Below are 9,851 nucleotides of genomic sequence, written 5' to 3'. Positions count from 1 at the left end.
TCCCCAATACTCCTCACAGGGATTGGTGTGGAGAAAATGCTCAGTGATTGAATAATTTACTGAATAAAAGGAGAGGGTACAATGGAATTTGATAGATGTGGTATAGGTTAGGGTTACATAAGATCCTTCTAACAATACAAATAGATTGACTCTCATTGAATAGAGAAACTTTTATGGAAACACTATGGCACATAGCCAAGTTATTTAAGAGAACATAATAAATCTGATGTTTCCTTTCACCTGACTGCATTCCTGAAGAATATTCAGTGTTCAACACCCACACATACACACACACTCAGAGGCATACACACCAACACTTCCATTTCCTGAAAAGATTCAGTGATAATCTACTTTAAGCACTGCTAAGCAATTTAAATAGAAGGCTACTAAGTTGTCTTTTGAAGTAAACTGGTGTTGAAGTGTAACAAACAGAGAGCACACAAATCATAAGTGTGAGTCAAGTGAATAGTCATAAACTAAACTCACCTGATAATCATATCCCAGGACATCCCATTTCCCAAAGCCCCATTCATGCTTCATATCAGTCGCTACATGATCTCCCTGAAGGTAACCACTATTCTGATTTCTAACACTGTAGATTAGTTTTGCCTGGTTTTGAACTTTAAGCAAAGAGAATGTACTCTTTGCTGTCTGACTCCCTTTATACAACAATAAGGTTGTGAGATGTATCGAACTCATTGTGTGTCACGTAATTAAATATTTTCGTTGCTATATAGTATTCCACTGCATGAACATATCACAGTTTGTTCGTTTTACTGTTGATAAGCATTTGTGTTGTTTCCAGTGTTTGACTGTAATACATAGTGCCGCAGTAAACATTGGTGTCTATGTTTATGTGGGTGCACATGTACACACCCTTCTTTTGGGCAGAATCCGAAGAGTAAAGTTGCAGATGCAATAGGTGTGCATACGTTCAGCTTTCATGTTACCAACCAGCGCCTGGACCATTTTATACAAATATCAGCAGTGTGCACTAGCTCTAGTTGTTTCTGCCAGCACTGGCATTTTCTGTCTGGGACATAGAGCAAAAACTCTGTGCCCTGCCTTCCAAGCTGTAGTTCCATAGAAATCCCAAATCCTATTTTCTTCTGATTCTACCTCTTTCTTGATCTTTCAGTTTCTTTTGCTGACTCCTTTTCCTTTGCCCACTCTTTACGTGTAGTCTTTCCCCTAAGGTTCTATCTTCTTCCTTTTTGCTTTATTATTCTATTTATCCTAGACATTCATTCATTTATCCCTTCAGCAGATAGTGAGTCTCCACTATATGCTAGGGACTGTGGTAGCTGATGAGCAAAATAGACATGGTCCCTGCCCTTAATTCTATGGGAATGGAAGGATTTAAACGTTTATTCTCATGCATGACTTTATAATCCCATATAAGAATCACCGACATGAGGGAAAAGAAATGGGTGCCATGAGAGTAACTTGGAGACTTGATTTGGATTGAAAAGTTCGGGAAGAGCCCCTTTGAGGAATCTCAGGTAGAAGCTTGAGTAGAAGGCAAAGGAATAGGTTTTGGAGAGAGAAAAGATGAGCATGTATGAAGGCCCAGAGGGAGGAAAGTACATGGAACATTCAGAGACCATGGGAAGGCCAGTTTTGGAGCTTGGGGAGCAAAGTAGTCTGCTGTAAGTCTAGAGAGGGAGGCAGAGGACAGAACACATGGAGCCTTGGAGGCCATGTCAGGCCTTTTTTTTTTTTTTTTAATTTATTTCTAGGAGAGAGAGACACAGCGTGAACAGGGGAGGGTCAGAGAGAGAGGGAGTCACAGACTCTGAAATAGGCTCCAGGCTCTGAGCTGGCAGTCAGCACAGAACCCGACGCGGGGCTCGAACCCACGAACCGCAAGATCATGACCTAAGTGAAAGTCGGACGCTTAACCGACTAAGCCACCCAGGCGCCCCTCAGGCATTTTGTATTTTATGGCGAGTGCAATGGAAACCATGGAAAAGATGGAGAGTAAGGTGTCTGCAGGACCTGAGGGACTTTGTCAGACCTCTCGGACTGCTGTGTGGGGATGGGATTGAGAAGAAGCAAGAGTGGAAGCCAGAAGGCCAGTCAGAAGATTACCTCAGCTATCCAGAGAGGAGATCACGATGGCTAGGAGATGGACAGTGAAACAGAGATGGAGAGAAGCAGAGACGGGGGGAGACAACCGGGGAAAGGACAGAGCAGTCTGGGTGAGATGTGGTTCCCCACCTCCCCACCAGGAGTTGGTAGAGGTGTTTCCCAGATTTCTCTGGGAGTTGGTAGAGTCATTCTCCTGGTTGAGGAAGACTAGAGGTAATGCAGATGTGGATATGTGGGGGTGGGGAATCACAAGTTTTAAGTATGTAACAATTTGTTATACCTCTGAGACACATAGGTGGACAGGCTTTATGGAGAGTTTGGTGATGAGGTGTTTCAGTCTCAAAAATGTGGTATGATCTGGCACTCTCCACGCATGGAAGGTGAGGCATCCTATTGCTTCAGGGGAGGGCAGACATAGCTGAGAAAAAGGTGGTAAAGATTAGCCTTGCTTTTAAAATATATCACCTAATAGAATAATAATAATAATAATAATTTTAAAAAGCTGTTGGAAATCCTGCCATTTGTTACAACATGGATGACCGTGAGGGTGTTAGGCTAAGTGAAATCAGTCAGGCCGAAAGGCAAATACTGTAAGATCTCACTTATACATGGGACCTAAAAACAACAGCAACACCAACAAAACAACAACACACTCACAGACCTAGAGAACAGATTGGTGGTTGCCAGAGGCGGGGGAGAGAGGCTGGGAGGTGGGCAAAATGGGTGAAGATGGTCGAAAGTACAAACTTCCAGTTATGAGATTAAATAAGTCCTAGAAAAGGGACACCTGGGTGGCTCAGTCAGTTAAGTGTCTGACTTCAGCTCAGGTCATGATCTCACAGTTAGTGAGTTCAGATCCCACGTTGGGCTCTATGCTGACAGCTCAGAACTTATAGGCTGCTTTGGGTTCTGTATCTCCCTCTCTCTGCGCATCCCCCACTCATGCTCTGTCTCTCTCTCAAAAACAAATAAACATTAAAAAAAATTTTAAATAAGTCCTAGAATTCTATAGCAAAGCAACTATAGGTAACAAGTATACTTGTAACTATAGGTATACTGCATTGTGTAGTTGAAAGTTGCTCAGCGGTTCAATCTTAAAAGTTCTCATCACAAGAAGAAAATTATAACTCTGTGTTGGCAGAGGTTAACTAACCTTACTGTGGTGATCATTTCACAGTATATACATACGTCAAATCATTATATTGGACACCCAAAACTATCATAATATTAAATGTTAATTATATCAATTAAAAAATAAGTAAGAGTTTTAAAAGCTAAACGAATTTAGAAACTGTAGTACTTAAAAAAATAGGAAAAGCAAACCCTTTTCATTTGCAAGGGACAGATTTTGTGGAGAGAAGAAAAGATTTGTGATTTCCAAGGAGGTAAAACCTGGACAACTGAGCAGACGGTTTTCAATTTTTTTTTTCCAGAGGGTTCTCATTTTAAGTCACACAGGATAGAAGATGAAAGACAGTGTCGAGGTAACTTTCTACCATTACGTATAGTAAGACAAGAGGCTCTTCTAGGCAGAAGGAAAAGAAGCTGAGAAGGTTTAGAAGGTGTGTGGAATCAGCAGGGAGTAAGAGAGAGAGAAAGAAAATACTGCAGATGTGACATCACAGAAACCGGTGGAGAGAAAGTATTTTAAGAAGGAGTGAGTAATCCACCTCATCAGATGCTGCCAGGACATCAGGAAAGAAGAGAACTGTAGAGCCTCTACTATCAGCTTGAACAAGACGGAGGTCGCTGATGGTCTTCACAAGAGAAGCCTTGTGGCTTTGGAAAGAGCAGAAGAGAGAGGAATGGAGCAAAGAGTACTAAAGAGGGATGGGAAAGTGGAGGCTTCTTTTGGGGAGGGTAACTCTTTGTAGAAACTTGGATGTGTTGGGGGATGAGAAAGAGCATTATTTGGAGGATTGGAGATCAAAAAGAGAAGGTTTTCCTAAGCTACAACTTCCTCAAGCATGCTTGTGAATAGATGGACGGGATGGAGATATAGGAGCCAGGTCCCTGAAAAGTCAGAGTGAACGGGGTCCTCCCATACTCCTGGCTGCTCAAGTGACCACGAAAATTGGCGGCTGAGCTCTTCTCTGTGCAGAGCATGGTTGGCTGAATAGCCCCAGCTGCTGTGTTTCTGGATCTACTCCCGCTTGCCTACTGAGGCCGCCTCCCCCAGGCTCTTCTCAGTACATGATTAAGCGTGGCAGGCCCAGTCCTACTGCGATTTTGGCATGAAGACTCCCCAGAGCCCTGGCCAAACCTTTCTTGGAACTGTACTGTATCAGAGACTCTTCTATCCAGTCCTCCTTCCCCTCCTCCCTCAAAGGTGCCAGACCTCCTTATGGCCTCAAGTCCCTCTTTGCCTCCTTCGCCTTCTCCTTTTTATCTTCTTCAGGCATTTCCCCCCAATAAATCTCTTGCACGTCTGATCCAGTCTTCACATCTGCTTCTAGGAGGACCCACACCTACAACAGCTATTGACGCCCACGTCAGCCTTTGTCTATTGGCTACTCTCTTCCGACTGGAAGACTTGCCTTTCTAACTTCTGATTGGACCGCTCCACCTGGGGTGTTGCGGTGAGTAACCCCAGCTTTTTTATTGACCATTTTCAACCCTTCAGCTAAGTACATTGTTCACCCTGCTGCCAGAGTGATCTTTAAAAATAGACATTTGGTCATGTAATCTTTCATTTATTTTACTTTTTAAAGTTTATTTATTTACTTTGAGAGAGAGAAAGAGAGTACACACGTTGAGTGGGGGAGGGAGAGAGAGACAGGCAGAGAGAGAATTCCAAGCAGGCTTCCCACTGTCAGCACAGAGCCTGTCAGAGGGCTCAGTCTCACAAACTATAAGATGGTGACCCAAGCCAAAATCAAGAGTCGGATGCTTAACCAACTGAGCCACCCAGGAGCCCCAGTCATGTAATCTTTTAAAACTGAATTAGCTTCACGACTTACCTGCTTTAAATCCTACAGAGGCTTCTCATTGTGCCTGGAATAAAATTGAAAGTCTTTACAGTGGCTTCTATGACACCCCGCGTATTCCCCATGTGATTTCTCAATCACGCACAGCTCGTTCCTCTCCTCTTGCTGCTCTGCGGAAGACCTTCTCTCCAGATATTCAGGTGCCACGGCCCCCACGTCACTCCAGTTTCTGTTCCAAAGTCACCTCTGAGACCTTACCTGATCACCTTACCTGAAATTACTGCTCACCCCATCTCCACCATTCTTTATCCCCTTACCCAGTTTCATCTTTTTCTTGGCATCTATCATGCTCTGAAATTATATTACTTATTTGCTTCTTGGGCTCAATAAATATTAAATTAAAGAATACTGTTCTTTAAAGATTCTGACAGCTATACATCATCTAGAGCAACAGAATCTGAGAGAAATAGAATGTGGACCACATATGTAGTTTCAAAGTTTATAGGTGCTCTCTGTTATGTCCTAAGCTTCCTAAACAGTGAGCATGAATGAAGTTTGTCAGTTGTGTGCAGGGAGGCAAATAAAAACCCCAGTAGCCATATAGCTTGTAGCCAAAGCAAGCCCACCTCATAGGGGTGAAAGTGTTCTACTGTTCATAAAGGAAGCACTGAAAGGAGAGACCTGTGTCTTGGCTTTACCATGAAGTTGTCCTATGACCTTGGGCAGGTCACTTGGGTCCAGGAAGGCAAATAGGCTTTACTGTTCATGTCATCTTCTAGCAATTGATGGTGGCTGCTTGGAGGTCTGCTGCAGAAAGGATTCTGAGGCTTAGTCAGAACTTCCTGGGAGAGAATTAGTGATGTCTGCCCTGGGCACCACTGGGAAAATTGGGCTCGATGTTCTGACTCCCTCTAAGACTCAATTCTTTCCTCCCCCAAAAGGGGATAAGAATAACAGCTCTGTCAGCCCAACATGGATATTACAAAGTTCAAACGGAGTAGGCTGAGAAAATGCTATGAAAATCTAATACAGTACTAAGATATTATCAGAAATACACTTTAATGGGGTCAGGGCTCATATAAGGGGTGTGTGTGTGTGTGTGTGTGTGTGTGTGTGTGTGTGTATGCGCGCACCTACCTGTGTGCATCTATTTTCCCCCAAGGGAAAAAGAGATGTACAGGTCACTCTTCCAAGATCCTGGTTGTAGAAAAATAGTTGTGCCAAGCTCACAGTGTGGAAAAGCTGTCCTAACAGAGATTAAACCCATTGATAAGCTTTTTAAAAATCTTCAGTTTGGCTTTACCTCCTTAGAGTCCACTTCTTACATGTGTGTATATACATAGAAAATCTATAGCTTTTTTCAAAACAATAGTCTCTTTACAAGTCATTTTGAATTTTTAAAAGGCTTGATTTCTGCTGCTTTGAGAAGGAGAGTTTTATTTTTCCTCTTTTACAGACCACTCAGAGTCTAACCAGATCCACTCCTGGGTGCCTTTCTGGGCTTCTCCCCTCCCTGCAGTTGTTCAGGCCACCTCCGTGAATCTGCTATTATTGATTCAGGAAAAGGCTTTGATTCTGCAAACCACAAGCTGTTACTCATGAAACTATGACAACTTGGTATTAGCTACAAATCAATGAACTTTTTAAATGCAGTCGAAGCAACAAAACTCGCTTACTGCTAAACCTTGATAAGCCCACCCTGGACCTGCTGAACCTTTATCTTAACAGCCATGTGATCTTTGCTGCTTTGATAGCCCCTTTGCTGGGTAGATAAGGATTACGCTTCGTGTAGGAGCTGTTGCCCTCTCTGGAAATGTTTGTAAGGTGGCTGCAGGAGAAAAGGGCATCTCTTTCTCTGGGTGGGCTGTGTTAGGTCAGCATTCTCAAATAAACCCATTCTCAGCCCCCCTCCTTTTCACCTGAGCCGTTCTTTAGAGACCAAATCGAAAATGGGAACATGTCAGGGAAGAGCTCAAGCCGTGACGAAGTGCTCTTGGCATGACTCACCGGTGAGCGCATTTAGATCTTTATTCTTCCGAGCTATTCTTTGGAACCAGCCCCCTACCCCTTGCTTCATAGCAGAAGCAGTCTCTCTCTCTTTATTTCTCTCTGTTGGTCTTCAGTCGATAAAATGTGCATAACTGGGCCACTTTGACATCTGGTGTTTTTCCATATCATTATGACCCTTCATTTATGTGGGTTACTTTCCTCTGGGGTTTGGCTGTGGATGAGTTTAGCCTAATTGAGGAAAGCAAGGGGGACGGCTATCCTGGGGAGATGGCTGGAGACCAGGACTGGTTTTCCATGTGTCACCAACGTGCTGCTGGGATGGCCTGAGGGTCCGTGGGCACTGCTTGGTGAATTGACGCTCTCCCTGTGGCATCTCTGCTTTTCACCTGATCAAGCGTTATCGGAGGGACCAGAGCTTTCAGTGTTCCTGTTTCCTCCCTGTATCTTCTTTTTCTTTCTCCTCTTCCCCTTAGTCCTGGACACCACTTTTGCTCCATTTTACTTCCTCGCTCCTCAGCTTCCACTTTGGCCATCGCCACAGCCACCAGCTCTTTGCGGGCGAAAACTGATGTCCCTGGTTCAGCAGCAGGGCCATGGTACTGGATGCCTACAAAACCCTCTTGGCACTCATGCACCTGCGTCCCCAAAATAAGACCGAGATAACACCCTAGGGTGCAAACTTTGTTCAATGTGGACTGGGAAAAGGTAGATACCTCCCTTATCCAGAAATAATCTCTTTATGCATCTCTCCTGTGGTCACTCCTAAGGCACATCTTGTATGGCTTCTCCGAAACACTGGCTGGGTCAAGCCCTGGTTTCCCACAGGGGTGAGGAACTCAAGTTTTCACCCCTATCTTGGCTTTCCTCCTCTTTTGCCCACTATCTTTATCCCTGGAATAGCCTTCCAAATTAGCCACCTGCACACTAGCCCGTCTCACGGTCTGCTTTCCAGGGGAAATCCAGGCCGAAATGGCCTAGAAAGCAGAGCTTCAGGATGAATTCTGGAGCTGGAATCACTATGGTCAGGGCAATGGGGTAAGTGGTAAGATGACTCCTGACTTCTAGGAGTACAAGTTACCTGACTTCTAGGAGTACCAGTTACCTGACTTTCATCAGGAAGACAGAGGCCTGAGGGGCAAGTGGAGGGCAAAACATTAACACAAGAGTAGTAACATTTGAGTCATATGGGGACAATGGTAATTATAAGGATTTTAGTGTTGGTTGACTTTTGTTAACTGCTTAGGAGCCGGGATGGATATGTGCTGTGTCACCTGAGCTAAGCTTTGTTTCCCAGAATCCCCTTTCCCATACAGTCTGGTTAATTTGGACTATAAGACCCATGTGAGATTTGAAAGCAGCCCTATTTGTTTTACAATCAGAAGGGGTCTTTTACCGCTCGGGCTGTTGTAACAAAATAGCACAGCCTGGGTAGCTTATAAATAACATAAATTTATTTCTCACAGTTCTCAAGGCCAGAAGTCCAAGAACAGGGTGTGGTCATGGTCTGGTGAGGGCCCTCTTCCAGGTCAAAGACTTCTCATTGTGTCTTTACATGGTGGAAAGGGCTAGGGAGCTCTGTAGATTTCTAAGAGACCCACTCGCTTGCCCTCATGAACTTAGCACCTTCCAGAGGCCCCACCTCCTAACATCATGACATTGATTATTAGGACTTCAAAATGTGAAGGGGGAGGTCAGAGGGGGGCCACAGACACTCAGGCCTTAGCAGAAGGTGAGAAGGATACCAGGCGCTGTTGCAGCTCACGAATATTGTTGCTGTTTTGCTGGCTCCCCTCGTGGGTATGAAGCAATTCCTAGCCCACAGCTCTTCAGCTGTCACCAGATCTCCTCCTTCAGCTTCTCTGTCTCCTGGGCTGCACCGTTCGCCCAGCCTGCTGAAGTTGTAGCACTGGATGCTGCGACAACAGCTGTGCAGAGACTGTATCGCCAGCTCCCACAATTGCATGAGGTTGAAGCCCTGTAATAAAGCCCATATTCTAGATCCTTTCTAGTGGTTCTATTTTTCTGATCAAACTCTGACTGATACAGAAGCCCTGAAAATAGAAAATGCAGGCTCAGTTCAGCTCACTGTCGACTCAGGCACACTGTGAATGTCGGAAAGCCCCCAAGGCAGTTTTTAAAGAGATTCATCTCCTGCAGCTGCAGGGAAGACAGGGCTGAAATCCAGGCTCAGGCACCAGTTGTAGGGATAGCAGAGCTATAAAGGACAGTAAAAGCACAACCCCACCAAGGCTTTGGCAAAAACAAGGCCCTGATAGGAGACGACTCCGAGTTCTGGCCTTAGGACAATTGAATAGACAGGCCTGAAAATCTTGGGTTCTCCAGATTCTCCTATAACTCTGGGCTGGAAAAGCAGAATCTTTCCCCTTCAGGGGTAAGGAGACTTCTCTTGCCTAAAAAACTACAAAGCCTCATAAGGTGATTCTTGTCTTCTAAGGTCTCGCCACTCATTGCTTTCTGACCATGAGTTACAATCAGGTTCATAGAATAGCCCAAGTGAGGAAATATAGTCACTGTTTTGGGAGGAGATCCCCCCTTCTCCTCCCAGGTACGGGGTCCGGCTGATATGAACTGGTAGGAATTGGGTGGGGGATTCCTTGTGGAGGAATAGATCCTGAAAAACCCACTGGTGATGGGACACTAGCATCTTAGCTCAAAGAAGTTCTGGATGATTTCCTAAGACTTATCTTCCAATTCACTGAATTTCTTTTTCCCGGTGTCTAGTCTGCTGTTCAAACTACCCTCCAATTAATTATTTTTATTTAGTGGACTATATTTTTCATTTTCAAACTTCTATTTAGCTAG

This window comes from Hyaena hyaena, unplaced genomic scaffold (genome assembly GCF_003009895.1).
Source record: "Hyaena hyaena isolate Hyena2069 unplaced genomic scaffold, ASM300989v1 scaffold_513, whole genome shotgun sequence".
NCBI lineage: Eukaryota > Metazoa > Chordata > Mammalia > Carnivora > Hyaenidae > Hyaena > Hyaena hyaena.
The sequence above is the reverse complement of the archived record's forward strand: the minus strand, read 5'-3'. Positions refer to the sequence as shown.